Source organism: Mustela erminea, chromosome 11 (genome assembly GCF_009829155.1).
Source record: "Mustela erminea isolate mMusErm1 chromosome 11, mMusErm1.Pri, whole genome shotgun sequence".
In the NCBI taxonomy this organism is placed as follows: Eukaryota; Metazoa; Chordata; class Mammalia; order Carnivora; family Mustelidae; genus Mustela; species Mustela erminea.
Genome location: NC_045624.1, coordinates 13,898,279 through 13,916,160, shown reverse-complemented (window position 1 = coordinate 13,916,160; position 17,882 = coordinate 13,898,279). Strand labels below are relative to the sequence as shown.

General features: G+C 48.9%; 1 protein-coding gene across 4 annotated transcripts in view; it reads left to right on the top strand.

Moving 5' to 3' along the window:
* The window catches only part of TBXAS1 (thromboxane A synthase 1), a 168,228-nt gene that overhangs the window by 121,639 nt on the left and 28,707 nt on the right, over positions 1-17,882 (top strand). The window lies entirely within an intron of this gene.

Sequence of the window (17,882 nt, the reverse complement as noted above, 5' to 3'; positions counted from 1 at the left end):
AGTGAGGGTCACAGGGCAGGGACTGGAATGAGATGTCGTTTCTCAGTGCTCCGGCTGTGGGGTCAGCGCTCTCCCTGGGGCACAGGGGTGAGGCAGGAAAGGGAACGGACGGAGTCCTAACTAGCAGGAGCTGACAGAAGGATGGGCCAAGCCAAAGCAGGAATGAGGAGGAAGGCGGTAAATGGAGTGAGGTGAGATGGGGCTGGCCAGTCCCGAGTCCAGATTCTGTATACTCCTTCTCAGTGAGCCTCCTCTTTGGGGAGTTTGAAGGAAACTTTCAAGGGTGCTGAGCGAGGCAACTTTATGACCTCATATTTTTCTGGATGCTTTTGTGTGTATTGCTTTGACTTACAAGTTGTTAAAATGGTTAAAATCTGAGCTTTTAAAGGGAAAACCACCCTAAGAGACTTTTCCTATTCCATTCTGATATAATCATCACAGTCACAATTGGGGGGAAATGGCCTGTTCTTAGAATCCTTAGAAACTTTTTTTACATATTAAGCAGAAAACCGCTTTCCAGAAAATTCCACGTCTTCATCCCACTGGGGAAGCAGATGCAAGGTCAGCCTTTCTCCACCAAGGCATTTTTCAAATATTTGAAAACGTCATGAACTGTGTTCCCAATGGCCTCAACTCTGGGCTCATCACGAGCATAAAGTCCCCTTCACGTGCCACACTGTTGTGACATCTGCCAAACCAGGTCTCCCCCATCCACTGCGTAGACAATTGATTTTTTTTTTCCAGCCTAGATGCAAGAGTTTATATTTATCCTTATTATTGCTCAAGTCAGTCAAAATAATTTTGAATCTTGATTCTGCCATCTGTCATATTAGCAATTCTTCCAGCCCGGTGTCATCTGAGACTTGCTAAGCATGCCTCCTCTTCCATCCGAGTCATTGATTAAAATGTTGAACAGGACGGGGCTTCCCTCCAGGTTGACATCGATCCATTAATCAATACTCTTTGGGCATGGAGTCTCCACAAGTCAAGCATGCAAATAACCCTACTACCTACTCCACCACCCCGTCTTATCCTGTTTCATGGGTACTTGTGGTATCTGTCTGTCTGTCTGTCTCTGTCTGTCTGAGGGACCTGATGTTGGAGGTACCTTACTGCAAGAGGACTAAGAGGAGCTGACGGGCATATCTATCAGGATACATTTAATGACACATAACAGAACTCAACCCAAACTGATTTAAGAAAAAAAAAAAAAAGTGGCAAGGAGGAGTACTTATTAGTACAGATCACTGAGCAGCCCAGGAACAGATGGGGCTTCAGGTAAATCTACCCAAGTCAAATATGTGCTCGGGTCCCAGTGTCTTCTTGGTTGTGCATCCTTAGTCATGGCCCCATTTTTGTGTGCTTTCCTCTCCAAGTCCAGGCAGCCCGCCAAGAATGTCTAGAACTACAGCGGGCTTCCTTGCTCATTACCAAGAGAGCAAAGAAGTGGTGGCCCCACATTCTCAGCCAGAGTCACCAGGTTCACTCTGGTCGGGATGCTTAGGTCACTGCCCACTCTGGAACCAACTATTGTGGCCCTGGGAATGGGGACGTAGAAGGGCTTAAGCTGGTCAGTCCCACCCCTGGAGTCGATCAGACCCATGTCATAGGACTGAGAACTCGGGACAGCACATGCCAGAAGGCGTTCTGGCTGTTACCCCATGAAGGCAGTAAAGGCAGTAGAGGGAATCCGCCCCTTGGTCTCAAACAAACTGGAACGCGGGTCGAACTAAAGACTTGTAAGCCTAGAGAGTGGTCGGCCGTGTGGGAGACATGGTGGGTTGAAGGGGGACAAGAGCTCTAGGGATGAGAAGTCACGATCCTCGCCTTCAGGAAATTTAATCACCAATTGAAAAAAAAATAATGTCTATGAAAACAATACCTCCCTCCCAAATGACACCGTCCAGGGCAACAGAAGGCAGCAAATAATCAAGCCAAGAATGTGTGGTGTCCTCTAGAGAGCTGGGGGCTCCAGGAGTCCGTCCCACCGGCTACATCATAATTGTATCTGGTTATGTTCCTCTACCACGAGGACAGGGGGAGTTTCCAGTGGCTTCCATTCAGAGGCCCTCACTCACACAACCCCTTACCTCTGACATAGCCTTAACTGACCATGACCTCAGTGAGGGTGATACTGTGTCACCGAACCCTGGCCTCTTTCCAATCCCCCCCAGCCCCGGGAGACCCACTTCCCCTGGGGCTGTGCAGAATGTCACCAGGCACTGAGAACCCATGGGAAAATAAACAGATTCTGGCAGGTAAAGTTTCTCAAACTTTCATGTACAGACAAGCATCTGGGAAGAGGGTTTAAAATGCAGATTCTAGGGGCGCCTGGGTGGCTCAGTGGGTTAAAGCCTCTGCCTTCAGCTCAGGTCGTGGTCCCGGGGTCCTGGGATCGAGCTCCGCATCGGGCTCTCTGCTTGGCAGGGAGCCTGCTTCCCTCTCTCTCTCTGCCTGCCTCTCTGCCTACCTGTGATCTCTGTCTGTCAAATAAATAAATTTAAAAAAAATGCAGATTCTAGGGGCGCCTGGATGGTTCAGTGGATTAAGCCACTGCCTTCCGCTCAGGTCATGATCTCAGTGTCCTGGGATCAAGCCCGGCATTGGGCTCTCTGCTCAGCAGGGAGCCTGCTTCCCCTTCTCTCTCTGCCTGCTTGTGATCTCTCTCTCCGTCAAATAAATAAATAAAATCTTTAAAAAAAATAAAAATAATAAAAAATAAAATAAAATAAAATGCAGATTCTAGGATACTTTGCTCATAGATTCTTATTCTGTAAATCTGGACCAGGGCTTAGGAACCTGAATTTTAAATAAACCTACCAGATTATTTTGATACAGGTGGTCCCTGGTTCTACTCTGAGAAGTCAGCCCTAGATTCTCAGGGTCTAGACTCTTCTTCTAAGAAGAAACAGGGTCCAAGCCCTGCCCTAGCCAAGAAAGCACCCCCTTCCCCACCCACCAAGCCAGGTCATTTTCTTTCTCTGGGTCATAGTTAGGACTGTCTCTGAGAAACGGGACTACATAGACGTCTTTTTAAAAAAACTTGTCTTGGCAGTCACAATTGTTTTAATAGTTAAGTGTTGCACATGGTACCCACTCAATGAGTATTTGTAGGTTCGTTCTTTCTTTTTTTCTCTCTTTCTTTACTATAATCAGAGTTCTGTTAATACGGGCCATCTGTCAGGACATGGAAATGCAGATTAGATGTTCACACATTCGATATTTTTCTGAAAATCTGCATGTACAGTATGACTTGTTATAATTTTCCTGTTGTTTTTCATGCAACAAATATTTCTTGAGTGCCAGTTAATGCCAGACTCGGGCTTCGGCCCCTACATGCAAGGATTCTCTGACCTAGCTCTTCCACGATGCCCCTGGAAAGGCCCACACACTCCATTCAATGGTTTCCCTTGTATTTGTCAGTGAGATCACTGGATTTCAGCTCCAGGGTTTCTCTCCGCTGAGCCATATCCTTTATTAGCCATGCCCTACGAGAATCCAATGAAAGCTATGTCCCTCTCCCCAAGAATAAGAGTGTGTATATGCACTGTATCCATCAGGATTCTTTCTGTTGATAGTGATAAAAAATTAAACTCAGATTAGCTAGGGAGTTTATTGACCCACATAACAGAAAACTCCAGAGAAGAGATCTACCTTCAGGTATGGCTTGATGCAGGGGCTCAAACTCTATCACTAGAATCCAGGTTGCTCTCTCCCCACCTTTCAGCTTCATTCACTCTGGGCACACTCCGTTCTCAGATAGGACCTGCCCTAATGGTCACCAGACAGATGTGGAACCAGTATGTTGGTCAGCCCGAACTAAGTGAAGTACAAACATGCAGATTTTCGTGTTTTCTCCAAGTATTTCTGCTAAATGTGTGCTGATGAATCTCCTTTTCCCTTCCTTGATGATACCTCCAATAGATCGCAAGGATTCTGGTCAGTTTTAGGCATTAAAAAGTCCAGAGTAGTCTGGCCCAGTTTAAAACTTCAGTCTCAGCTCCAAATTAATGTCCTTCTTTCTCCTCAGCTTGGGCTGACCTGTGGCCCACGGAAGCTGCCCTGGGGAGGGCCAGTGGTCTGTTCTTTCACCCTCCTCCCTACCCTTGCCCCTCCTGGGCGCCCTTCTCCTCTCAGGACTGGGGTCTCCCCATAGATCCCCCATTTGTACCGAACGGAGGCTTCTCTCAGCACCTCCCCTGCGGTGGCTTCTGGCATGGGGCCCTGCAAGAGTTGTTCAGGGCACTCCTGGGACCTGCCCACTACACGGTTCCCTGACAGGGTCGGGCTGCCTGCTCCCACCTCATGCCTCTGGGTGCTGGGAACTCCTGGCAGCCAGCATCGCTCTTGAGCAGGATGCTGGCAAGATGGCTCGTTCTGAGCTTCCCTGCCTTCCACAGCATCCCCGTGGCCCACGGGAGACACACACTTTGGCCGCACCAACAGAGGCTGCTCCCTCTGCTCTCTCCCTCTGTCCTGACATCTCTCTCCCCAGTTACTTTCCCTCTGCTCAGATAGGTTGGGGTGGGGGAGGGGGGGCAAATGAGCAGTCCTGCTGCATCAGCCGGTGAATGAACCGGAGAATGGAAGGCCAGGCTCGGCCAGCGGCCCCCAGACTCGATGGGTGTCCTATCCCAGACCCCATCCCTTGGCTTGGGCCCAGGAAACACTCTTCTCTAAGCGGATGACTCCTGGCTCTGACAAGTGTTCCTTAAAGCCCTCTAAGCTTTCCATAAGCCGGTGGGGGTGGGGGCGAGGGGGTAGCAGAGCTGGTTCAGGTCCAGCCGGCAGCAGTGAGCGTCCCCTCTTCCAAGTCAGCGGAAGTCTTCTGAATCTCACTGACAGCGACTGGGCCACGTGCCCACCTCTCAACCAATCACTGGGACCGAGGGGATTAGGACGCTCTGATTGGTGTAGACCTGGGTCCCCGTCCCATCCCTGGGGCTGGGACCTGGGGGCGGCCTCATCCAACCACTTAGACCTCAGATGGGGGAGTGGTGTATCCCCGAACCCCTTTTCTTGGACATGGGGAGAATGGCTGCAGGTGCAGGAACTTGGCCCAGTCAAGTACACAGACTCAGCGGTCCACAGGTTAGAGGCTCCCACTTTGAAATCTCTTGTTATACAAGCACACACTCCTTTCCGCTGAACTTCCAGAGTCACGTCTGTAAGTCCAAGAGCACTTGGCGCTGCATGCTCTCTCGAGCTTTGGAATCCTGTATCCCGCCTGTTCCTTACTTCTTACAAGTGGTGTGGCCACTTCCTACCAAGGGTCCTGTGGTTTCCACGGAGCTAGTCAATGCTTTCTTATCAGTGAGGAGGAAGTCCTGGCTGGTGGCTGGTCTCACTGCTTCCTTTGCCAGTCACACTGTGAGCTCATCCGTGGTGAACATCCACGAAGCAGGCACTGGGCTCTTAGCAGAACTAAACTTCTGGCAGGCATAAGGATTCTTCTGGAAGGTCTTCCCTCAGCAGTGAAGGTGATCTTGGCCCACCTTTCACAGCTCACACGTTCGTGTAATAATACTCCATTTCCCGCCACCTGTTCTGACCCAAGTGGCCTTAATGTCTTTCTCCCTTCCGGGGTCGGATTTCTGTTTCCACTTATAATACAGCTATAACCCACTTTATAACTCGTGCCTCTAGGTTGCTTCGTTCCAGGGACACATGTGTTTGCTTCCAAATCATCTGGCTTTGGAATTTGGTCTGGCTTCCCTGCCTCTCATTCCACCACCAAAATCCAGCTTCAACCTTGCTCTCTCAAGTCACACAATCTCTTGGAGAACTCTCTGCCCCCATGGCTCCTTCGTCATACTGAAGGGGGGGTCCCTTCACTAAACTCAGGCACTGAGGAGCAGGGAGAGGCCTGTACCACTCGTAAAACTGAGAAAGCGCACCAATTATTTAATAAGGCCTTTGTAATGTAGATGCTTCGTTGTATTCTCCAATATCTAATTTTGAAAAGGATGGGAGGGAAAAAAAAACCAGCTTCTTTCCATATAAATTGTTTTTGCTATAGCTTTAGCACTTTATGTGGAAATTATTGACTTTTGATCTGGCCAAACCATTCTCTTTTCTTCTCTTTGGTGCCGGACTGTGCCAGCCAGAATTTATGACCCATTTTCCTTCTGTTTAATTGTTGTTATAAATCTGCTGTGCAGAACCCAGTTGTAAATTTATCACAAATTGGGCTGGATTGATATACAGTCTCTCTTTAGGATAATTTGAACACAGTTATGCCTTAGAAGGAAGGCCAAATTCTTAAAACTTCTCTTGAAGAGCTGCTTTGTAACCATTGTAAATATCTAATTAAAATACAACTTACTCTTTCTTTTTCTCTGAAGGATAAAAGCTTTCCATGCTGGGTATTTCGGCTGATTAGCTCATGCTGCTAATGTGAGCAAGGTTGGGGATTTGTTCCTTGAAACAGCCAGAGGATCTCAAAGGAAAGCATATTTTGTGGCCACATATACACACACACAAAAAGCCATTTTGCCCCCAACCAGCTGTTTCATAAATAATATACATCCTTTGTCACAGGAGGAGGGTTGGGTGAAAATATGTGAGTAGCTTAACACAAATTCAACCTCACTATGGAGAAGAAAAAAAATGTCTCCCAGTTTGGATGCTACCCAGGGTGAAATTCAGGGTCATCTTCACACAGGGAGTAGGGCAGGGTTGACTTTAAGATTCAAGTGACAGACTCGAAATGGGTTTACCCACATCGGGCAGGCTTCTGTCCCCTCTGCCCTGGTCCTGCTGTCCGACACTTTAGGAGGAATAAACTTAGATGTCCTCATCACCTCTCTGCCCCCCGCCACATGGGGCTTCGTGAAGCGTCTGAGCCCTGCCCTACAGATCCCACGGCAGCCCAGCAGAGCACAAAGCTGACAGGTACACGGAAAGAGGCAGGAACTCAGGACAGCCTACAGCCGTGAAGTCGAAGCAGAATCCAAAGACCAGAGCAGGGACCAGCACACTGTGAGCCGCCAGGTTCCAGAGCCTACGACCCGCACCTGCCCGTGCAGGAGGTGGCAAGTCCTTATTCCTCCGGAGAAAGCACAGATACTCCCCCATAATTTACCTTTTGTTAAGAAGTGAAAATAGTTTCCAAAGCCTTCCAAAAGAGAACGATACCACTCTGGCTTTACTGCGTGCGAGAGAAAGTGGCGTGGGAATCACCCAGTTTGACCGGGGGATATCTTGAGATGTGTGCTGCCTCTAATCCTAAAATTAGCTTGCTTCCTTCAACAGCTTTCCCCAGGGTGGGAAGCGAGGGCAGCATCTGAGTTGATGTGAAGTCATTTTCCAGGCAGATGCAGCAGACTGACTGGAGAGCTGACCTCACACCCACCAATTCCCACCAGGCTGGATCTTTTAGGGAGGGAGTCCCCCTAGACCAAATGGTGAGTTCATGTATATGGCAGCTCTAGGAGTCCCCGGAGGAGAGTCCACGTGGAGGTACTGTGCTCAGTGAGAACCTCCTCGAGGCTCTTCCCCTGGAGCCTGGAGCAAAATCCATCCTATTTACACTACAGGCGCAGGAGCTGCAGCGGGAGGGGGGGGACCTTGGAACGTGTCCAACTTGCCTGCTTCCTGTCCTTCGTTCTGGAAGCGTCTGACCTACAGAACAGGCTTCTCTCACCCTTCCCTGGCATCCCTATAGCTAATATTAGAGCAGAGAAGTCTCAGCAGCCTACAAGAGGGAACGCTGTGGGTGTGCACCTAGACCTCCATCCTGGAAGTCATCATTTGTGGCCACTGCCACGAATAGACCAGCTCTGGGGAGGAAAACCGCTCAAGACAACTCAACTCACGGGTCACGGGCGGACCCATCGCCCTGGATCAGGCGGCAGGCCCAGTGTGTAACTGCCCACGGGACAGTTAGGTACACACAATGACCTCTGTCATCCGGGTCGCCTGCCCGCGTTTGCCCTGGGGACCCCTGAAGGAAGGCAGGAACCCTGTGTGTTGCACCTGAGTGCTGCCCAGTGTCAAGACCTTCCTGGGCCCCCACCCAGGGCTCCAAATAAGTCCCTACTGCCTGAAGGTGCCCCCAGCCCATGCCCACGCACCCACCGAGGAACTTCACCCGCCCTGAGCCTCAGCAGTGACCACTCCCCTGGGCCTCAGCAGTGACCGCCGACCCCCAGGCCGCGCGCCATCCAGAACCCCATGAAGCTCCGTTGCCCCTTCCTGTCTTTTCTCCCCTTGTCGTCAGGCCCCTCTTCCGTCTCCTCTCCTCCCGCTCTACAAAGTTTGCAACACTAGTTAGTCTCCCTGCCCTCGTCCTTGTTCTGGCTCCAGTCCCCAGGTCAGGGAGACACAGAGCTTCCCTGCCTCACCTCCTGACCCACTGCCCCCAGGGGAGCCTCTGGCCACCCCCGAAGCCTGTAATTTTGCACAGTGACAGCCCAAATGAGGGCAGTGGGGGTGAGCCAGTGCGAGGCAGGTGGGAAGAGAAAGGACGTGCAAATGTTTTTCTTACGCTGCGCAGCTTAGCACTTCGGCACTTTGGAATTTCTAGCTAATAATACTCCGAACCCCCGCCGCCCCCCAGCCCCCACCCCTGAGTCCCCACAGAGCGATTCTGTCTCGGCAGAAGGAGAGGCGACCTGCAAAGGAGAGGCTCCTCGGGGAACAGGCCACACCAATCAGCATATATTTGGTGCCTTTCATGTGGCAACTCCGAGTATTTTATATTCAATATCTGGGCCTCTGGAGGGGCCAAGCTTTGCTAAGCAAATAAGCTGGTGGGGCCGGCGCGCATCAATCCAGAAAAGCAAGAATTAAAAATAAACTTGGGAAAGCAGACTCCACAGGTGAGGCTCTGCGTTCTGTGAGGTCCTCTTGGCGCTGAGTGAGAGTCTCAACTGAGTGGCTTGTTTATTTAACTATTGCTCACGTTGTGGGCTCTTAAAACATCAAAGGGATGAGTTGTATTCCCAACAATTAGCTTTTGGAATAAAAGCATGAATACAGGCACTTTTTTTTTTCCACTTCACTGGACTCTCTTGACCAAAGCCACTTTGACCCCCAAGAAGTAGGAGCCTCAGAATGGTATCCTCGGGTGCAAACTTAAAAGAGTCCGGCTCCTTTCCCCATCCGCCCATCACTAGGCTTAAAACCTCACCATTTGGAGGTCCTTCCTATGTTCCAACACAGTAGCCATTATTAAAATGCCCCTTCCTCTTGGGAAGAGGAATTGTAATCAAGTCCCTACGAGACTAGGCGCCCCGGGAGAGCGAGCACTTGTCCGCTTGGCACACTGGTACCTCCCAGAGCCACAACAGTGCCTGGAAAACAACAGGCTCGCGACAGGTGGGCACAGGACGAATGAATGAACCAACGAATGTCACACCATTTGCCCCTTTGAAAGCAAATTTAATTTGGGGAAGTGCAGAGGAGTACACGGGAGATAACATGGCTATTTCACCCTAGAAGGGAGGACAGAGATGGGAGTCAGATAGACAAGGCCACAGCCAAGGGAGACACAGACAGATGGAGGCAGCACGCGGCCATCTACGGTCCTGTCTTTGTGTTCCCGCAGGGCTCCCATGGAGCCTGGAACAGAGGGAGCCTGAGCTCTTAGCCTCCAAGGGGATCTTAAGAGCCATCTAGGGCATCCTGCAGCCCAGGACAGATAGCCGAGACACATTCATGCCACTCTGCTTGAATGCTCCCAGGCACAAGGAACTTACTACTTCATTCTTATATGGAGCCGAAACCTGCCTTGGTTCCTTGCCCACCCAGTTGCCTAGTTGTGCTTTCTCAGTTCATGGCCTTTGTCTACTTGAGTCAGCGAATAGGCCACTTCCGCCTGGGGGCTACTTCCACACTTGCCAGGATCCAGTGACTGGGCATCTCACAGACGGAGAGATGGTGGGAAACTGGGGAATCAGTAGAGAACAGGGACCTTTCTCAACTCTTTGCTTGTGGCCCAGACATTCAGTTTACTCTGTTTTCTGGTAATGTCTGTGTTGCCTCGGGACTGTAAGCAGCATTACATTTTATTTTGGGCGTTTTGCGTGTGTTGCATTTGGTTTTTGGTTTTGGGGTTGTTGTTTTTTTTAGCATTTTTGTTTTACAGTTGAATATGGGATGTGTGAAGATAGCAACCACACGAGCCCGTCAGCCCAAGCATATGAATATTCCAGATCAGAAGGGATGCTTGACTCCCCTATGAATTGCGACGGGTAGGGTTTATAAAGTTAAGCGCTTAGAATTCTGTCTTTAAAATTTAAATATTTAGATTGGGTCTCTGGGACGCAAAAGGCAATGCCTGTTTCTCACTCACTTAATTTGATTTTTTTTTTTCTTTTTCATGGCACAAGTTGTTTTTCAAAGCCTCGTTGCTTGAACGTTCCCTGTAGGAGGAATGTAATTAAAGTGCACTGGCCTCCCCCTGCTGGGACCGAACCGGGGCCAGAGCTGTAGGAAGCACAAAACAGACACCCCGCGAAAAGAATCCTTATTATAAAGATGAGAAGGGAACCAACTTCCCTCTGGTTATGAACAGGCAGCTTTAGAAAGCCACCCAGACTCTTTCTGCAATGGGCTTAGTCTCCAAGACATTTGAATTAGTCATTTCAGACCGGAAGGCAGAGGATGAACTCCTCGCCTCCTTAGCTGTAGGCAAGAACTCAACTTACTGAGAAGCTTGTCCAAGCGGCTGAGGAGGAGGGAGCTCCAGAGGGAGGATATTTCGTGGAAAAGCACAAACTTTTTCATGAAAATGGCATAACTAGTATCCTGGCCTCCTCGATCACTATTTTGGGGGTCCCGCTCCTCGAAGGCACTTCTCACCCCTCACAGGTGAGAGGTGCCCGCTCTTGCTGGTTCACCTGCTTGGTTGCAGAATCCAGAAGCTACCACAGTGGGGCGTTGGGGGGGGGGGCTCCCATCACATTCAGACTTCTCTGACCAAGGAGCACTGCCACCCAAAAGAAGAGACCCCAAGACCTGGGCACCAGCAGCGCACACAGAGGCACCGAGCTGCCACTCCCTGTCAGTGTGACATGGGGGACTGGCACAATAATATCTGTTCCTCAGTCTTCCTATCTGTGAAGTGGGGATGACAACAGTACATAGCTTGTAAGGATTAAGTGAATGGAGGATTAAGTGAATGAACCCAGGTACGATTCTGGGCACAGGGCCTTTGTACAGACACATTCTACTATCATCTCCCTTTCTGTGCCTCAGTTTCCTTATCTGTGAAAGGAAGGGACCGAACCAGACTTCTTTGCTGGCAGTAATAATACTGTTGATGACTGAATGTTTATATGCTGTACAGAACTTGACTGCCACCGCTTAATGGAGCAGAACTCCACCATCTCCATTCAATGGGTGGGGAGACAGGGGCTGAGTCAGGGAGGGCTCTCCCGGGAAGCAGAACCAGTTGGGGAAGAGGACAGACAGAGAAGAGAGAGAGAGAGGTCTTAAGGAAAGGACTCATTTGACTGTGGGGGCTGGCAAGTCCAAAATGTACAGGGCAGGCCAGCAGTCTGGAAACTCAGTCTGGATTCGATGCTGCAATCTCGAGATAGAATTGGTGCGTCTCCAGGAGACCTCAGTTTGTGCTCTCAAAGCCTTTAACTGATCGGCTGAGGCTCATTCACATCATCAAAGGTAATCTTGACTCAAGTCATCTGACTGATTTTACATGTCAGCCGTGTCTACAAAATATCTTCAGAGCCACGCTGAGATTCGTGTCTGGTTAAATGTGGGTACTGTGGCCTGACCAACTTGGCATGAAAGACTCACCATCGCAGAAGCATCAAGAAGGTGACTTTGCAAGGGTTACACACGAGGAAGGGGTCTGGTTTGGATTGGAACTCGCATCTCCCGACAACTCAGTCTCCATGCTCAGCAGCGTCTCCCGTGTTCAGTGACAGTGAAGCAGTTGCTCAATCCTGGGGTGTCCTGCCTGAGGGCATGCGTCCCCTATGGCTCTAGCACTTCTAGAAAGGGGGGCTTCTGGGCTGACTCTTGGGGTGGAGGCTTGTAGCTGGGACTGTACCACATTTCCATGGCGCGGAGATGTCAGCTGTCCGAGCAGATGGGGGCACACACCGTCGTCCGGCACATTGGTATGCACCTTGCCTGTCATCCTGGCTCTCTGCCCTAAGGATAAGCTTTCCTGGAAGGTCTTGGGTTTGCGGTGGCTCTCCCTCCTCCTTCTGGGACTTTTTCAAGGCCCATTCTCTGAGTCTATAAACACTCTTTCTCCATGGCTCACACAGTGTAAGACAGAGAGTATACGGGCAACTTCTTCGCTGCCCTGCCTCCCTGGACACCCGCACCCGCAGCAGGAATATTCCAGAAACAAACATCATATCCTAGGGCTTCTTTCTCCCTCCACAGGCAACATTCTTACAGCTTTTCTCCCATTATTGGTGAGGCTGACCCTGTCTCCTTTATTATAGAAAGTTCTCCAGCCACCCCTGGCTCTCTCTGCGGGTTGCGTGGCTCTGGAATTTTCCATTAGTTGCATTTCCTTGAGGTTCACGTTTATTGTGTTCTTCGGTGAAAAGCCTGAAGTGTGCGTCTGGGACATTTGTCTTGCAGCCTAATTACCGACCTGGCCCTCTTCTGCTCTTGACTGTGCCACAGTAGCGAGCGCTGTCCTCCCTCCCCCGGGTCTCCTTGGACACCAGACTTGATGCTCTCCTGGCTGGGGCCAGCTGGTAACAGCTGCCGAGTGCCATTTTCCTCATCCTGAGGGTGAAGCTGCTGCTTGCCCTCTATCTCAGAAGGATGCTCTTCCGCCCGACTCCTCCCTGATCGGCAGCTGCTTCCCCCCTGAGGCCTACAAAGTGCTCCCCAAATTCCCTGAGTCTCTGAATGAAGTAGACTGAGGCCTGGATTATAGAGCAGATCCTAGGCCTTCTCTAGGAGGAATCAGACTTCAGGCAACTAGAGACCTCCTAGCAGTTCCTTCTATGTTCCACACGGTTACTGGACTAGAGGGCTACATGCAAATCAAAGCCTAAGAGCCACCAGGGAAATTCCCTGTCCTTGAGAACTTACTAGAAACCACAGATGTCTGGGCCCCACCCCCAGCAATTCTGGGGGTGGAGCCCATGTGCTTCACGTTGGCATGCAGCAGGGCTGGGCCTTGTGCTTCTTTAAAAGAATGGGGGGCCCCTGGGTGCCTCAGTGGGTTAAGCTTCTGCCTTCAGCTCAGGTCATGATCTCCAGGTCCTGGGATCGAGCCCCATGTCAGGTTCCCTGCTCAGCGGGAAGCCTGCTTCTCCCTCTCCCTCTGACCCTTCCCACCACTCATTCTCTCTCCTCCCCCTAATAAATAAATAAATAAATAAATTTTAAAAATGATAAAATAAAAGTCCCCAAGTAACCCTAACATGCCACCGGGCTGAAGAGCTACTGCCATATTCCCATGAGGTGCTTCTGCGAACTTGGCTTTGACAGTGACCTTGGGTTGCATAATTAAGGACAGGACTAACTTTATAAATATGCTGCATGATTACTGGATGTGATTTACTTTTTCAAAAGTCAGTCTTTTGGTCCCAGGAAGGGGTGGGCTTTCTGTGACTGTGCTGCGGTTTAGTTCTAGCCCAGCCAGAGAGCCAAGAAACAAAGGCACCGCTGGCAGGGCCCATGAGGAACCTCAGCAGACCCGCCTCTTTGGAGGCAGCTCTTAGAAGTAAGATCCTTCCACCCAGAAGATCCCAAGCCTAAAGGTCCTCTTGTGTGTGTCCCACCTACAAGGGCTGGAAGGGGCTGTTTTTCCTGCCTTCCGGACAAGACAAGTGAGGCCTAACAAAGTTCCTAGGCCACGGGTTATCTCAGAGTACAGGGAATGTGCTTCTGGCTGCCCAGGGCCTGCCTCTCTCCTTCTGTCTCTCTTATCCTCTTGCCTTTCTCTTAAAAGCTCATTTAATGATTCCCCAGTCTGGGTGCCAATCAGTGATTTGTAGGCCAGAAAGCTGCTAATGATGTGGTCACCACTATCGTCATTGTTACAGTAAACATTTATGGAGCACCATAATTATTCATAATCATCTTATGTGTTAAATAAAGCTGACCTAACTCTGTAAAGAAATGGGCCCTACAAACCAAGATTATTACGTAAATTAGAAATCACCTAGAAACAGCAAAGGCAAGTGTCTTGGGCTCCATGACATGCGTCCCATCTGGTAGTTTTGTTCCTGGACTTGAGTCCCTGTGAGTCACTCACACTATTTCAGGGGCTTCTGTCTTCCTGAACTCAGTCTTGAACCTGAAGCCAGGTGTAACTCTCCGCTTTATATGTGAGCTACGTTAAAGGTCTGCTTCAGAAACACCCCGCTTCGGATTTGTTTTTACCAAGGAGTGATTCTTTGGGATCAAGTATTCAATATCAAATCATATTGATAATAATCATGATGGATAAGAAGTTGACGAATTACTATTTGTTGAGCACATGTTCTGGGCCTGGTCCCGGGCCAAGCCAGTCTAACAACCAATTCAGTATGTCTACATGGAGAAAATATTTCCTTCAAGATTAGGAAATTGAAACTGGGAGATTAAGTGAATGGCTCAAGGCAGAAACAGAGCCTAGATGTGAACTCAGACCCTCTAGCTCTCTGTTCCTTGGTGCTGTCTTGGGAATGACCAGTAGGGTATGTAGTAGATTCTTCTCTGAGAGCAGATGCTTGTCCAAAGCGGGCAAGCACACATTCGGACACATTTATGACCATCACGTTCGCCCTGTGATAGCCAGCTCTCTCTCAGGATGTCGGCAATTTCCCAAAGTATTTCTCCTCCTCTCTTGCGGGGAGAGAAGAGCCTCACTTTGTTTTCTGCCACCAGGTACCTAAGGTCATTATCAGAATAAATGGCATTTTCTACTTAGATCTTTGGCTTTGAGGAACTAATAAATCGTAATAAACCAAGATGTGTCAGACTTCCCCATAAAAATTAATTAATTTACTCGAACAACCAATAAACAGCTCAAACAACATAAAAATCTATACCTAAAGAAAGAAAAAAAACCCTAAGCCAAGAAGTACATGGTTTCTTTTTACTTAACATCTGATAAATTTACATTTTCCTCCTCTGCCCTTGGGCATCTTAAACTAAAATTCTATCGATATTTCCATGTAAAACAATTTTTTTCTATGGAAAATCCACCATATCAGAATCCCTCCGTTCATTCTGTTTCTTGGGTTTCAGACAGACAGTTTCTCCCCTCGGGAATAATTCATATGTCAAACTTGTCATTTATCCTCGTATCTGGTAGCATTTTTCTCCCCGTTCCTCAAAATTTAGCTTAAAGCCCACTTAATAAGGTCTGTGGGTATCCTGACAGACACCATTCTCTGGCTTCATGAGATTTCTGGTGAGACAGGCCGTAATCCAGCGAAACAAATCCTGCCCCACTGCTGGCATCTAACAGTGTCCGATCACATGTCCAGGCCTGCTCTTCTTTTCTAGGATGGGAAGAAAGGATGAAAACACCACCCATGCCTCCAAATCCTATTTCCTATATCAAACTTGACAGCCTTTGGAGCTGCAATGCTCTTTCCTTCTGATTCATGCAGTCACTTCCGTGTCAGTTAGGTGAAGTGTCCATCGGCTTAATCCCTCCCTGCTGGGGCTCCATCTTGAGAGAGTAATTTCCAGAAAGGAGCACCTCCTCCTAGTTGTCCGTGGCTGGCCAGTAGAGACCTACCTCTGCCTTCTCAGCTGGGAAAGCCAGTGACCAAGAAAGCAACAAATTCCCCTGCCCCCACCTAGGGATCTGTCCTTCTCAGATATTTTCAGAAAATCAGGAGTCAGCAACCTTAGAAAGATTTCCATGTCCTATCCCCTCCCTCCCACTCCTCCTCCACCTCCCCCTTCTCTGTCTCTTTCTCCTTCTCCTTGTGCTTCTCTTAGGTGGATAGCACACTTCTCCCTGCTGACCCTAGACAAGCTGGGCGGTTGGCACCCCGAGAGCAGCGACTTGCATCACACCCAGGCACACAGGAGGTGCTCAGTGCTGGATGAAAGAGGGAATGAAGGCTGAAGTCACAAGAAACTTAGAGATCATGCAATCTAATCCCTTTGTTTGACAGATGAAGAAACTGAGGCAAAGGGCTTTAGGAGACCGCCGGAGACCACACTGTCTGGGTGCGGTTTCCTGACACCGGCCCTAGGCCTACCGGCCTCTCTCTACGGCCCCTCTCTAGACCAAGTGCAGCCTGGGGGCCTTGGCCCCTACGTTCCATCTTTGGAGCAGCAAGAGTCACCCTGGTGCTGGGAGAGCAAGCAAGGTGTAGCGAACCCCACGCCCCCAGCCCCGGCAGGACAGTGCCTTTATTTTCTCTTCTGGATGAACAAACTGTACAGAGCTCACCTGCCTTCCTCCCGGTCATTCCTGCTGCAAACAGCCTGTCTTCCAAGCCCGGCCTGGCGTTCCTCAAAGATTGCTCAGGGCCGGCTGCTCCCTGTCGTCCTCTAAGCTTCAGCTCTGGGTTGTAATGTGCCCTTAGCAAGACCTGACGTCAAGTCCTCCCACCTTTCCAGAACAGACCCCCACATTTCTTCCAGACAATATTCCACAATTTAAAAAAATTTTTATAAAAACTAAAAAAATATAATGATAATAGTAACAGAAATAATAATAATAATAATAATAATAATGCTGGTGGTATACCAGAAGTCTCCAAGTGGGTGCTGATCATCAGAGAAAAAATTAAGCAAATCAGCCCAGAGATAAAGCATATCCATTATACTCTTGACATTGAATTAGCTGAGTGGTGGACATTTCTCTACGATGCTATGGAAAGGAAACCGCAGAAATTGCTTTCTTCCCTTTGTGTACAATCACCCAGAAATGTGAAGGCAAACAAAGATTAAAAACCAAATCATCTCCCTTCTCACTTGTGCAGTGAGGCTAACCTTCATACTGCACAGTGTTTACTGGTGGGAAACGGCCACCTCCTAGAAGAAGGGGGGGGCGGATTTCTTTCCTTTTTCACCGCTGACCTGCATTTCCTCTGAAAGGCATGAAAATGGAGGGAAGGCAGCCCCTGGCCACTCCCTGAGATTTTCTCGAGGATCTAGACAGACCATGAGTAATTCAGGGAGTCCCTCACAAAGACCCCGGCCCTGTGTGTCCGTGGCTACGGCATTCAGGCGAACCAAAGGTAATCAGCGCCACCAAAATGCAACACAAAACTCTTATCAGAAGATGCCATTTTTTTCTAAATGTCATATATACAATTTTTATTGGAGCGTGATGACAGATAGTGAATAACTTAACATAAATTTGCATAATACAATACAGCTGTTAATTTATGATCATATTAAAGCACAAACTTTTGTAGTTTGGGCACTTAAAGTTGTAATCTTTGGAAACTTTCCCTCCCATTTGTTCTTTATTTATTAGTTACTTAGCTTTGCCAGGTAAAATTCAGATGGCTGGTTAAATTTAAATTTCTGATCAACCCTGAATCATTTCGTAGTGTAAGTATGTCTTGTGCAATATTTGGTACACACTTATACTAAAACATGATTCATTGTATAGTAGAAATTCACAGTTAACCAGAGGCTTCTATTTTTATTTGATTAATCTGGCAACTCTATTCTGACTTCATAAATACCCTATCCCCTACCGGCTCCGTGCTCACAGAGGGGAGAGGGAATGTTGTGTAGAGAAGGGTGCTGGCCTCTGGGCCCTTGGTACCTTTATGCAAAATCAAACGGATCGGATTATAGAGGTACCAGGGCAAAGAGGGAAACTGAGGTAGACAGCATACCTGAGTTTTCCTGGCACCACTGGGAGTGTTACAAAGCTGGTTTTCAAACTTTTGACCACAGTGCATCATAAGAAATATATTTTATAAATCAACCCAGTCCAGACACACCTATGTAATTGAAACAAAAGTTTTATG